We start from the raw sequence: 15290 nt of genomic DNA, 5'->3' as shown, positions 1-15290 counted from the left end.
TGAAGCATAGGTAAGCGTACCTTCACATACCTACACAATATGAACTTAACAGATGTATGTGCATGTGATACATAAGCACTTCTGAGGCATCTTGATCACTAAAACACCTTGTGTATGTGCATCATGATTCAAGTCTTAGGTGTTTAAATGAACACGACTTTCCTTATAAGTTCGAAAGGCATATTTGCCAAGAACTATCGTTGAACACGGTCCCAGTACCTTGGACCATAGTGTATATTCTTCTATATGATTTCAATATAAACTTCTCACATGATTACATGTACTCCTAACAATAGTTTCATCCAAACAGAGAAAATGTTTGCTTGAATATCAAGTTATCTTAGCTTGAATTCTAAGCAACCATAATTTTGAAAAATCTATAAATAGAGAGACTCAAACAACCAGGAAATCCAAACCCTGCCACTTATGTGTCCTAGTTGCTTGCTAGAGTCGTCCTCTATGAACCTAGGTTTACGACTTAAAGACTTAATTCAGGGATTCATGAAGCCAGGTCCGACTATCTTTACCTTAATATTTCGTGTATCCCGGTCTTGTTTATTATGTTATCGAGGTTTTAGTAATCTTTTTCAGGAATGAGAGAAATCAAATAGTTCTTTTCATCTCATACTTGGTGATTTCTCAAAATAGATATCTAAAACTCTTCTTAATTGATCAGTTTAATATTATTTTTTTTGATAGATGGTTAATAATCCAAGATTCTCAGCTAAATAAATGTAAGTATTATGGATTTGTGAGGTTTGATAGCTTTGTCTTTTGCAAACAAATTTCCAAGCCTTGATCTATTGATCTAAAGGGATATCAAATAGGCGCATCTGTTAGAGGAAGATTGGTATCAAAAGTCTTCATTTAGGTTGAAGTAACTCTTAGTATGTAAAGGACGTCATCTAAGGAATCAATTGAGTAGAGCCTTGCGAGGTTTAAGAGACATAAGGGGCAAGAATGCAGCTGAATTGCTTTGAGGGTGAATTCGGTCTCAACTATATTTCAGTCCGAAGTCTGATACTAGGCTAGTGTCTGTATCAGCTTAATACAATTCGGTGTTCAAATCTGACAAGGTCCCGGAATTTTTCTGCAATTGCAGTTTTTCTCGTTAACAAAACTTCTGGTATCTTATGTTCTTCCTTTTGCACATTATATTATTTATCTTTATAATAGGAATAACACAAGTAGTACCTAATCAGTTCTAATAGATAAGTCCATCTCAATTGTGATCGATTACGAAAATTGTTCTTGTAGAATTCGTATCTTGAAAGATAGATAACAAGTTTCATACTTGGCAGAATTCAGATTCAATTATTTAGATAAGACTAGATTGATCTTGGATATTGATTTTTGAGATCGTCCGAGTACTCTTCCATACAATCAGGTTACCAAAGTTATTCCTCAAAAGCATGAAGGAAATTCTTTTTCACGTGAGGTTTGGCATGCTTCCCTAGCGTTTAATACCTACTTCAAATAGCTACGAGATATTACCGAGAAAGCAGAAATTAGTATATCAACAACTCCTTGGACCTATATTAATTCAGATCTGTCATGTGAGGGTAAAAACTCTAAACATGTTTCAATTCTTAAACCTGGAGTCAATTTTACTCAAAATGATGTTGTTAAAAATAAAAAAGATGGCAACGAAGATGGTGAAATATTGTCTATGATTTCAAATAAAGTCAAGCCAATTACCATCGGTACTGATAATGAAACTGATGTTTCACCTAATGCTATGAGTTATCAAATTAAAGGAGTTACAAGAACAAATAAAGGAAACTTCAACAAAATACTTCAATCCAGAATTGCTGATATGGGCTACAAAAAAACTTACAAACTCTAAGGAGTTATTCAACGAAAAACTATATGGTAAGGACTCTTTTACTCTTTGTTTTGATGATAATCAAATATTATTTGATTGGGGAGAGGATTTTAACCATATATATGTGTTTCCTTATCAAAAGCGTTGATGAAGAGAAATTTATGAGCAACTGGATAACAAGGTATTACTCGTTATCAATCTCAAGATGGCAGGTGAGAAACATTTTTATCGTCATCTTAACTATAGTCGTTCGTTACACGATCGTGGGAAGTGTGGAGATATCATGGAATTTCTGTGAGAAACTAATTTTTCGATTAATTTTTATATTTGGGTATCAAACGGATTTTGGTTTTGTAGATTCAATAGCTCATTTGTTTGTCATTGGTACTAAAATTTCTGATGTGGGTCATTTATGTGAAAATGCCACATAAAAAGATTATAATTGATAATTCTCAGTGGATGAGATTGGTAGAAATTGTGAAGGCACATGAATTATTTGATTCAATACTATTGCAGGAACATGTCTCATTGATTAATTAGCAAACCCTGTTTGCTAACACATATGAGATTTCAAAAGTACAAGGACTCATATCAGGGTCGGCCTTGGGTCAAAGTAGCCGAAGTTCAGCTTTGGACGTCAAACCAAGTGGGGTATCAAAAACTAAATTCAAGTGGAAGGAAAACTTAGTTTATATGTCGAACATTGAATTCAAGCTTCCAAGCATATTTTACGGGATAGTTATCAACCCCTTGTAACAAAACCATAATTTCGTACTTTCATTTGCATGATTACATACTAAAAATATTACTATCCTGACATATCACCATTACTGCCCTTTTTACAGAATACCCAAAACTAATATACCTTTGTTCATTTCTTTTTTTTCCACCTCAAATTTGCACCAGTGAATGGGCTAAAAGAAAAAAGTGGTAAACATTTTGAAATTATGGGACTACTATCAATTAATCGTTCTTCTATTTTTCTTACTTCTTTTTTGTATCAAACTAAATTTAGGATATAGATTTCTTTTTATAGGGCATCAATTTCTTTACACAGATTACTATAATTAAGTGATCAGTCTTAATCAATTGATTGATTACGAATTATGATATGTGTTTTTTAAGACTTGTATGGATGTATATAGGGCATCATTTTGGGGTTTCACTTTGGAGCATCGGTTTCTCAAGGCTGGCCCTAACTCACATGTCATATAGTTTGGAGTAGGAATATAAGTGAAGATGTTTCCACAAGTGTGAAAATGCTTTTATTTTTATTGTACTCTTTATTTCTTACACATAATGTTAATTATTACGAGAGAGGAAAAGAAATCTCAAAGACACCTAAGCATCTAGTTTGGCTTTTCCAAAATAGAAATATAAATAATAAACTGAATGAGTTATTCCAAGTAATGGAGCACCAAAAGGATGAATCAATTGAAAGTGCATTCAAAGATGTGGCCCAAAATTTCGGAGATATATTTTTTGTGCTCGTAGTAGCTGCTCGCATGATTGATTCCATTACCACAATTATTGATATGATTTTTGTGTTTGATCGCGGAAAATTTAAACACACATCTTATACTGCATTGAGTAGCGTTTCTTGTCTACTTATCTTTATGATCTCTAAAGCTACGTAAACAGTTGAAAGTAAAATCTATATTTTTCATGGAGGAAAAAAATTCGTGTTCTGTGATGACAACTTGGGGACGAGTTTTTCTCAAAAAGTAAGGACTGATGTAGCATATACATCCTTCATTTAGAAGTCATAATTATTTCCTTATTTTAGTATTTCTTTTGTTTAGAATTCAAGTTACTTTACGTATTAGTAAAGGCCTATGTACTTTGGCATATGGGATTATCCCAAATCATATGTTTTATCAAACATATTAGTATCAATTTTATTATAATTTGTTTTATACGAATTCTCTTTTTATCTTTTCTTTATCTCTTCTTTAATATCGTCTATTCACATCCCTATTCTTCCCTTGGCATCTCTAGCAATCTCCGTGTTTTCTTTCTACATTAGAGGTTGATCTCTAATCAATTGAGTTTTCGAATAATCGAAGATAACCAAGTCAAAATAAAACAATAACTATCATTTTTTTTAATAGGAAAAAAAATATATTAAGAAGTTAAACTGGAATAGTTCATTGTTTTTCTCTTACAAGAGAAACCAACAAACTTGTAAAATCATTAGCATAGCAGTTTCCACTATCAGTTCTACTTCTAAATTATTTGGCTACACTATCAGCTAATCCATTCAGTTCTCTAGGGACATGAGTAATACCCAAGAGTTAAATGTGTTAAGCAAAAATCTACAGTCTCTAATGACATTATGATTTGTCAATTTGAAAGTTCATGCACTACCATTTATTGATCTTACTACATTCAAACTAGCTCTTTATAAATGTAGTTTGGTTACCCCAAATTATGTGCCACCTGTATTGCCTCTAAAGTAAAGGTGTAAATTATGCCTGGCAACCCAAGGCCCAGTACCGTCCGTCCTGTCCCATGAAAATCCATGGGTGCCCGTGGCCCATTACGAGCTGGTCCGACCTAACCCATTTAAATAAGAGGGAGGGCACAGGCCACAAGTCAAATTTTCTTTCCTGGGTCCAATACCCTCCCTATTAACCCATTAATGTTACCCGCCCTATTAGACCGTCATTGGTATCCATTTACTTAGCCTAAATGACTGTTTTCATTTTCCTCGTAGTTCTCATATATGTTTCTTAACTTTTACTCCATATGAATCTAAATTTGTTAACCATATAGAGAAAATATTGAGCAAAATGTAAGGCAGTTTCCTTATCTGATGATTCAATTCAAGAAAAATTATAGGAAGTTTGGTTTATCTTGTTTCCATCTCAATCTCGTATTTGATTATTAATTTTAAATAATACTTGTATGTTATTACATTACTTTCTTTTTAGTTTTAATAATACATTAGAATGTCACCCTTGCTACGCACCGGGACCAGTGGAATCAGCTAATTTAATGTGGCGGGCTTCGCCCCGCACCCGTGATCACATGCATTAGATTAGTTTTGAACAATCTTTGATTAGGTTATTTTTTTTGAAGGGATAGGGAACTGTGATACCCTTTAGGTATCTAATGATTTGATGATTTAAATTTGATATTCTAAACATAAATTCATGTATTAATTTAGTGGGCAGATATTAAAATAATTAAAAATGAAGTTGACTCCATAAATTTTGGATTTAAACTAATTAAATTTTATATGCTTATAAGTATCAGCAATTGAACATAATTGCACGTTTTTTTGTCCAACCTTTTTTTATTAAAATATTGTACCTATAGTTTTATTTGTAAAAGTTTTGGAAGATATATATGTCACAAATTTATGAAATGCAAAACAAAATAAAAAGAAAAGTAAAATGCTATAAAGTACATGAAATATTAATGCAGAGACAATATGAAGTTTTCTTCTTCAAGTATGAAACTAAACACCATTGATTTCCCTATTGCAGTTAATATTTCTTCCATGTAGTCTGCTCGGTCTCTTGGCAAAGCAAAATTATTTTATTGCATTCTATTTCCTTTTTCCAAAAACTTTGTTTATCATAAACAATTTATGGTTAACGTTTACATCTACCTTTGGCAATGCCATCATTTTTGTTATCCTAATATTCTTATCTACAACCATTTTAACTGTTTGTCCCATTGGTGTGAATATACCACTGTCATCGTTACCGTTGTATACTATGAGTTGGAGAATGTAACTGTCACAAACCATGTATTTCTTTACTTACATTGGTCTTATAACATCCCATAAGAACTATCTACAACCACTTTAACCGTTTGTCCCATTGATGTGCATATACCACTGTCATTGTTACCGTTGTATACTATGAGTTGGAGAATGTAACTGTCACAAAGCATATATTGCTTTACTTACATTGGTCTTATAACATCCAATAAGAAATAGATGGATATTTGTAACTTAATTTTTATTTTTTTACCATGATTTTTCTTAGTAGGTGTCTGGAGTTGTTCTCTTTCAGGAGTTGTACTTACCCATTCGTTTTTGTTTAATATATGCTTTCTCCAAAGCATGCATTATCTCGATGAAGTATCTCATGTGCTTTTAGAGAGAGATATATGAAGTTTCCTTCTTCAAGTATGAATCTAAAGACCATTGGTCTCCCTATTGCAATTAATATTTCTTCCACGCAGTCTGCTCGGTTTTCGGCAAAGCAAAATTATTTCATTGCATTTTATTCCCTTAATTGTATTTGTCATAAACAATTATGGTTATCGTTTACATCTACCGTTGGCAATGCCATCATTTTTGTTACTCTAATATTCTTATCTACAACCACTTCAACCGTTTGTCTCATTGATGTGAATATACCGCTGTCATCCTTACCATTGTATATTGTGAGTTAGAGAATGAAACTGTCACAAAGTATATGTTGCTTTACAAAGTATATGTTGCTTTAGTTACATTGGTCTTATAACATCCAATAATAAATAGATGGATATTTGTAACTTAATTTTTATACTTGTTATTGTGGAATTGGTGCGTTTATTATAACTGCACATTTATTACACCATGACTCGCCTTTCATGAGTGCAGCACCCGGATTTGAATTACTTGATTTTACCCGTGCCACACATCAAGGGTGTTGATGATTGGCCCCACTATAGCGAGGAGGGGCTTCGCCTTGCACCTGCACCCATATGTTTTATTGGGAACCAACCTCACCAGTTACTATTTAAAATGTCCGACATTAAGAAACGTCGTTAAAAAAATCCATTAAAAAATATACGTTTTTTTTTTCTTTTCTTTTCATATAAGCGCCTATTTGTGAATAAAAATCAGATGAGATTGGATTTGAAGCTAATATTTTTGGGATATGATCTTTTTACAAAGCCCCACATACCTACCGAAAAAGAGCGCATTCAGAAACGTATAACACCAGCATCTACCAATCTTAATTTTAAAGGTTAAAAATATGTTAATTTCAACGACTCATTTTCAAAGTAGTAGATGGTGGTGTTATAAGTTTCAGAATGCACTCATTTTTGGTGGGAACGTATAGCTACGTAAGATGAACATATTTCCGAAATATTAGCTTCAAGTACGTTACCGTTTGGTTTTTAATCACAAAAATAACGTCCAAAATGTGAGATAGTGTGATAAAACAAAAATAAACACAAAATGATAACATCAACGAACTCTGCTACTTATTGGGTCATATGGGAACTGTTATTATTGCTGACATTTTTCGAGCTAAAAGTATTCAATTTCTTAAAATAATGAGTTCAAGAACAAACATTTGTCTTCATCTGTGGGCTCCACCGGGTCTCCACCTGTGATATCTATTCTACCTTAATTTGTCCTGCTTTGTTAGTCACTTAATTGAGGTTCTGAACTTCATCCTTCAGTTCATTACCATTCAATTTCATCTTCAAAAGAAAAATAGTCGAGAAAAAATACAATTAAATGAAAAGGACCATTTCAGTCTTATCTTCATATACCAATTTATGAGAGGCACACTGAAAATGAAGTTGAAGACCATTGTCTGCATGTGGTGGCAAGGGAGCACCAAAGCCAGCACTTGACCGGATTGTACACAATTTGACAAAAGAACAATTCAACCTAACACAATCTTCAAAACCAACAAATCTGAAACACCCATTACCATTGTAAGAAACACAAACACGAAAATCAACCCTGCTAATCAAAAATTTACATGAGAGTAATGTTTTACGACACCTGCACATGCATCGTTCACATGAGAGTAAGATGATAACAACATAGGCTTCAGAAAGTCAGTTGAGCAAATAAATTGAATACCTTGAGTGTACAAATATAAATACAACATATTGTTAGCATAATATGAATCATGCAGCCTCGTCTCCAATAAATAACGGCTAAAAACGAACCCGATGAGCATAGTTCACCCCTATAATGTGATTGTTAGGCTTTTGCTGACACATAGACAACTCTGAAACTGACTGACCAACTTGCCAAAGCTAGCAGAAAAATACACCTCCTTTAGCATGAACAACCATCAGACGGAGATACGAAACAATCAAATATTCAATGTATCATGGTCACTGATCCCCAGATACGACTTTCATCCACCAATTAAAATTACTATTCTTTTATGCTAATTATATTTCAACCTACAATGGTCTTTCATCTTTCATCAAAATTATATTCAGAATACTAAATATATGAAAACGTAAAGATTCTCTACAAACTATAGAAAATGCTGAAGTCTTAAAATGTGCCACACTGGCTATCCTTCGTTCAGTGCCAAGTATAGTTATATAGTGTCATCAAAAAAGAAAGGAAAAATGCCGAAGTCTTTAAGAGTGCGACACTGACTATTAATTATCCTTTGTTCAGTGCCAAGTGAAGTTATATAGTGTTATTGAAAAATAAAAGTTTTTCATGTATATAAAGTACAGGTCCCATACCCATTCACGTGCATAATGATGTAGCTCAATTGCTGGTCTTTTCTCTCACATGTATTTCCAGCCATTAACAATCGCCCAAGCGTCTCTTGTACATGAAGAATCCCAATAACTTGATTATATAACCTACTATGGACTTATATTGAATAACCACGAAATGAGTTTCTATGAAACTTAAATTCCTAGCGTTAATTGATGAATAAAACATATAAATATAGATAATAGTATTACCAAGCATCGTCAAAATCAAGGGCATAAGGATACTTGACTTGCAAGAAGCCAACAACGTCAACATAGAATCTATAGATTTGTTCACATATCTGCACTGCCTAGGTACATGATTTAGTGCCATTAATGGTAGTTGTTGCTCCCCCTCATCTCCTCTCCACTTCTTTTATTGTTTATCATATCCCCTTTCATTAGCTATTTCTCTTGTTTGGCACACCGCCGAACTGTTTTCCCCGGTGCAGCCACCTCTTCTCTTTAGCAGGAAACTTTCTTTCATTCTCTTTACAAACATCTTAACATCTATATTGCTTTTGACTGAAAAGAAGAAACAGTACACATAAAGCAAAATGAAAAAACAGTAAACGTAAAGAAAAGAGAGAAGAGATTACCATAAAATAAAACAAATCAAATTAGATGAAGCAAATAAAACCCATTCTTCGAATTAGGCTCTCTTCACCTATAAAATCAGATGGGCGTCAAAACATGTTCATAAGGTATCTTATGTTAAAAATAGAAACTCTTAACATAACATAGTTAGATTGAGATCCATGTAAATGGATGGAAAAACATGGTACTATAAATTATATTCAAGGTTTAGTAGTTACCGCAAGGCCAAAGATTATGATAACCTGCCTCTACATCGGCCACCTCCCAAGACGGCTGCACCAACCCCTGTAGTCCTTGCAATTTGTTAGAATCACCGTCTGAACTATTTACCTCCTTTTACATATATTATAATTTCTTCCGCTCTCCCGACCACACTGCACATTAGAACAACATTGTAAATATGTAATTCAGATGTAAGAAAGATATGTATGATACCATTCCCACAATTTAGGCAGTTTTTAATTCCGATGAAATTAAAGTTGTGATCAAACTTTGATACCCTGGCTATGTACATGCTCATTTTTTTTTGCGATTGCGTACAAAGATTCTCAAGCAATGAACACGAATATAAACTTGTGGAGAAGTATAATATACACAAAAGTGTAAAGTTGATATTAAATAGTTTATCCTAAGTTGAGCAACTCTACAGTCTGTCAAGAGAAGCTAAACTCTTTTTTCCTTAAACCATATGATACATAGACACAAACTTATTTCCAACCAAAAGAAAGGCAGGAAAACAGGAGATTTCTTTGCATAAGAGACACTGCAAGCAAGCGAGGACCCATCGAATAAGATTATTGTGTTGCAAGTTGATAACTGAGCCTCTTGAATATGATTCACTTATTTTTCTTGTCAAGTTTTAAGAATAAATTAACTCTGCATCAACAACTTTTATTATATTTGGGTACTACAACATTGTTTCATGTCACCTTCTTATCCATCAACCACATATCTTCAAACTTTCAAATTCCGTTGTCTATAAGAGAACCCGTTTACTGTACTGTATCAGACTTAGAAAAATGGCAGAATTGGGGAAAAAAACCCTGGTTTATACTGTTAGGCCTAAGTTCTTGGAAACATATAATGGACCTAAGTTATTAGAAGATTATTGATGGTGGTTTTTAGTTCAGGGATAAATTTGTAAAACCCCGCATTTAGTGTGCCGTCACTCTGTAAAGAAACAGAGCCATGTAAAAGTGACGAGTGTTCAACCTCTTCACTGGCACGTTTATTGATCAACTCAATATATTCACATGAAATTTATCCAGAATGGTGCATGTAGCAACAATCCCAGATATTCTGTAAATTTTCGCACCTTGCCTGTATTACTCAGCTAATATAAGTTTCTTTGAATGCTTTCTGTGCTATGTTCCCCGGCTGAACCCTTAATGTTGATATGGCATGACAATTTGTGTTCACTCGCAGCAGAGTAGCACGAATTTCCAAGTATCAAGGATAAGGTCTTTGCATAAAGTATTCAATCAGAAAGCATACTGCTCTCTGGCAATGAACTTAAAGAACTCTGTGTCAGCACATAGAATTCATTCAATTTTGTGATAATTCACAAGATTCAGATATTGTTAGAGCATTGCTCGGTCGAACTCGCATGCGTTGTTATCTCAAGCATGTTTGTTAATGTTAGTGATCAAAACTATAAGTCTTGATTTCTAGTCTACTATAGCTAAGGTCTCGGACTAGGATAGAAAGTGTAGTTGAGCTCAAGAACTCCATGGCAATCATCATATAAGACGAAGGACTACTCAAGGAACCAGTGGATCTTCATCTACTAAAAGGTATGTGGAGACTTGAACTTATCTATCACTCAAAAGTTTATTTATCTCCTATCTTGAGACAAAAGTCGTTTTTCTATATAGACTTAGATTATACACATTTGCTATTTCGAGCCGAGTTTATCTCGCCTATCTATTTCTCGAAATATGTGTTGGTAAGCTTTCGCTTTAGCCAAGTTCATCTTTACCAAGTGACGAAAGTCATGACAAGTTTCAATCACTTTGAAAATTGCTTACTTTGACGAAAAATAGTTTGTGAATAACAACTATAGAATATCAACGTCCTCTAAGAATGTTTCAGTGATTGAAATGAGAGTTTAGATTATATAACCATTAGAGGATATAAGCATTGTTGTGGAAACACATATATGTATAAGTCATTATTCCTTGAACCGAAGTTTGCGAACTTTGTTGATCAAGAGAACCGGAATAGTGGCGTGAGCCAAGTCCGCGAACAGGCGGAAGTTCTCGACCCGAGAAATTCTGCTGGAGTTTGTGAACTCCGTCCGGGAACTTAAGTCCGCGAACTTGAGTAGGTTATATCTAAAAACGATGTTTGTGAACTTATTCTTATATAAACTAAGAAATGCAAATTGCAAACCGTGGTTATATGGTTCATGAACCGATTCGAGTGAATCAAATCGTTTTTGCTTCGATTGTGGCTTGTGTAGTTACATAATATTTCCTTGCAATTGAACAACTCTCTAACTAGTTCATTTGAGTCACTTTAACTAGTTATGGTGAAGAAGAATATGGTTGACATGAAAGAGATCATATGGATAACCATTTGGTTGACTATTGTTGAATCAACAAATGTACAAGTTTGGGTACGGTTACACAAGCCTAGAAACGTGCATTTCATTTGTGTGTAACAAGCTAGTTTTCGATCTAACGGTTGAAAGATATTAGCTTGAATCTAATCAGGTTTTCATCTAACGGTGAATATTGAATACTTTGTTACCAAGATAACATTGATTAAAAACCCTGATTTGAAAAACTATATAAGGGAGAAATCTAGCAACTGGGAAACCTAATCCCCACACCTTCTGTGTGATACTAGTTGTGCTAAGATAGAGTCGATTCTCCTTTAACCTTTGGTTTCTTCTTCTAAACCAGGTTAACGACTTAAAGACTTCATTGGGATTGTGAAGCCAGACCGATACTACTTTCTTGTAGTTGTGTGATCTGATCTTGTTGTTTCTATCGTACGAGTACAATTGTAATAATTGGCTTGAGATTGATATCTCCGATAGGCAAGATATAAAAGAAATCACAAACACTTCTTCTCATCGTTTGTGATTCCGCAATATCTTTTTTTTCGCTCGATTAGGATTATAGTGAGGTGATTGATAATACTAGGTTGTTCTTCGGGAATATAAGTCCGGTTTATCAATTGGTTTTTTTCACCTTGATTTATCAAAAGACGGAACAAAACTCGTAGGTATATTCGTGGGAGACGGATTTATCTATTATCGTAGACTTTTCTGTGTGATACAAATTTGTTTATTAAAGTCTTCGACATTGGGTCGTAGCAACTCTTAGCTGTGGGTGAGATTAGCTAAGGGAATCAAGTACGTAGCATCCTGCTGGGATCAGAGACGTAGGAGCATAACTGTACCTTGGATCAGTGTGAATTGATTGGGGTTCAACTACAGTCCAGACCGAAGTTAATTTGGAGTAGGCTAGTGTCTATAGTGGCTTAATACAGTATGTGTTCAAACTGGACTAGGTCCCGGGGTTTTTCTGCATTTGCGGTTTCCTCGTTAACAAAATTCTGGTGTTTGTGTTATTTCTTTTCCGCATTATATTTTGTTAAATAATTGAAATATCACAGGTTGTGCGTTGTTCAATCAATTAGAATATCCGACCTTTTGGTTGTTGATTTAAATTGATTGACACTTGGATATTGGTCTTTGGTACCATCCAAGTTATCTCTCTAGTATTTGATAAAGACTCGCAGATTTCTGTTTGCTTGAGTATATATCAAACCGATAGATTGAGATATAAACTCTTTGATATATCTTTATCTAGATTGAGTCTGACTGTCTAGTTGATTCTCTAGAAAGTATATTGGAGTTTGTCCATACAGATTGCTAAGCGAAATATTGGGTGTGGTTGTTGCACCCCCACTTTTTCAATTGGTATCAGAGCAGGAAAACACGTTTAATACCTTACAAGTCTATGTTTGTAGCGATCTGACTCTATGGACAGAGGTGCTATCTCAATTAATGTACCACCAGTCTTCGATGGCTCTAATTACTTATGGTGGGAAATTTCTATGCGAGATTTTCTTCAAGCACGTGATTTTGAATCATGGGTATATGTTGTTAATGGGTATAATGCTCCCGTCGTGGCAGTTGGAGATGTAAACATTCCCAAAGATATTGGCGAATACACCACTGCCGAGATAAATGCTGCAATGCAAAATTCCGACGGTTTTAATGCCATCATACATGCAATTACCCCAAATCTTCAGCACCATGTGTCAAACTGCACGAGGTCTAAAGATGCGTGGGATATCTTAGAAACCGTATTCGAAGGTAACTCCAGTGAAAAGGAAGCTAGGATTCAAAACCTTCGAATGGCAGATGAAGATACATTTGATGAGTTTAATCACAGAGTGTCTGAAATTGTTAATGCATCTTTTGCATTGGGTAAGACTATTCCTGAAAAGGACATTGTGATGTAAATTCTCAAATCGCTGCCATATAAATACGATTCTAAGAAGCATGCCATCGTTGAAGGAAACAACCTTCCAGAAATACGCTGGTTGGGAAGCTTAAGATCTTTGATAACGAACATTCATCCAAAACTAAGGATGTTGCGTTCAAAGCACAAAAGGACACTAAATTACTTGATAAGAGTAAAAAAGTTTATATCTCCGAAGATGATCACTCTGAGACAGATTCATCAGATGAAGATCTTGACAAGTCGGTCTCGATGATCACAAGACAGTTTAGGGATCTTCTATTGAAGAGAAGTAAACGGTTCTCCAGAGATAATCCTAAAGCATCAGTTAAACCTCATAATCGTATTCCTCCTAAAAACAGGGAAAAAGATGAAACTGATGATGAGGATATGCCTCAGTGCTTTAAGTATAAGGGATTTGGTCATTTTTCAAACGAGTGTCCAAATCACAGAAAATACACTGGGAACAAAGGTATTGCTGCAACTCTTGATGAAATGTCTGACAACTATGATTCTAATGAAGACGAGAAATCAAGTGTTGCACTTCTTGGTGAAAATATTTATTTTGATAACTGTAGCAATACATACATCAATCTCGATATTCTTTCAGAAAAAAACCCAACTAATCTGGAAGAAAAAATTGACCCATTTCTTGGAAACTCTGTTTGTAATGTTTCAGGTTCCACCATGTGTCTAGCTGCGTGCACATCTCAGAATCCTAACTTTTATCCTAGTTTGACGTGCTCATATTGTTCTGTAAAGGGTCATGAACTTTTAAAGTGCTACAAGTACAAACACCAATTGAGGCACGTCAACAAACTTCAACGAAGAGAAAATCAATTAGCAAATAAGCTTAAACTTGCTCAGAAGACCGCTGAGGTATGTAGGATTTTATCTTCGTCTAAGAAGTTAGTTTCCAAGAATAAACCAAGACCATTAGAGAAGAAGGATGGTCAAGTCATTTTGATAGACAGAGGTCTGTGGATTCCTCTCAAGAGGAAAATGGTGGACAAATTGTTGTTCACCGCAACGCAACTTGATTGTGTTGTTTAGGTAATCTTTTCTCATGTGCCTGATCAAAAGAGACGATGATTTTGTACCTCTCAGGCTTTAGGAAAAGTTTTTTTTCTCTCTTTTTTTCTTAGTTTTTGTTCTTCCCCGTCTATCAACAAAAGAGGGTTATTATCGACAATTCTACTTTTTTATAGGGTTGTGAGTTGGACGTGTACGAACCTGTTTAAAGGTTTCGAAACCCTACATTCCTTATTCCTTCCTCAAAACCTCTTTTTATCTCAAGACTACTTGTTGAGTTCAATTTGTGATTTCCTCTCACAAACCAATACGTTATGGATACTCCAAGCATGATGTCTTCTGATGGAAAAGACGTTAATATGATTGTTAAGCCATCAATCATGAAGCAAAAAGAGAAATCTCCGTTATCTCCTACCTCGAAAAGAAAGAGAAGGAATGTGAGGAAGCCAAGAGCCTTCCTTCAAACTCTCAAAAGTTTTATGATGTTCTTGAAGAGTTGAAGGAGATGCGAAAGGAGATTCAACAAATAAAGGCTTTTTTGTATAAGACTCATGAGATTCAGAAGGCCCTGTTTCGACATCATCATCCAAGAAGGTTTATTGATATAAACTCATACCTTAATGAACCTTATGTCCCAATGGATGTTGACGACAAGGAGTTCGGGGACGATAAAGAATTCTTCAAAGGTCTTATTGCCTAGTAAATCTTCTATTTTTCTTGTTTTAGTTAGAAGAATAACTAGAGTTTGTAATAGCCATTATTGTGACTACACATAGCTATGTCCAACGTTTTCATCTTCATGTTTTAGATTTATTTATTTAAATTCTAAATTGGTTTGGAAGATGATTTTTGCAGTATTAATCTTTATGGTTTTATATATTGCAATATTG

General features: G+C 34.5%; 1 long non-coding RNA gene across 1 annotated transcript; it reads right to left on the bottom strand.

The window, feature by feature from the left end:
• Nucleotides 1–7212: 7212 nt before the first annotated feature.
• LOC113277717 lies at nt 7213–9187 on the bottom strand. Its single transcript, XR_003325091.1, has 3 exons — nt 9109–9187; nt 8893–8954; nt 7213–8818 (listed from the first exon to the last, which is right to left on the bottom strand). It is a non-coding gene; the product is annotated as an uncharacterized LOC113277717 (long non-coding RNA).
• Nucleotides 9188–15290: the final 6103 nt, after the last annotated feature.

This window comes from Papaver somniferum, chromosome 5, assembly GCF_003573695.1.
Source record: "Papaver somniferum cultivar HN1 chromosome 5, ASM357369v1, whole genome shotgun sequence".
Classification (NCBI taxonomy): domain Eukaryota; kingdom Viridiplantae; phylum Streptophyta; class Magnoliopsida; order Ranunculales; family Papaveraceae; genus Papaver; species Papaver somniferum.
Note: the sequence above shows the minus strand (reverse complement) of the source record. Positions and strands in the feature narration are given on the sequence as shown.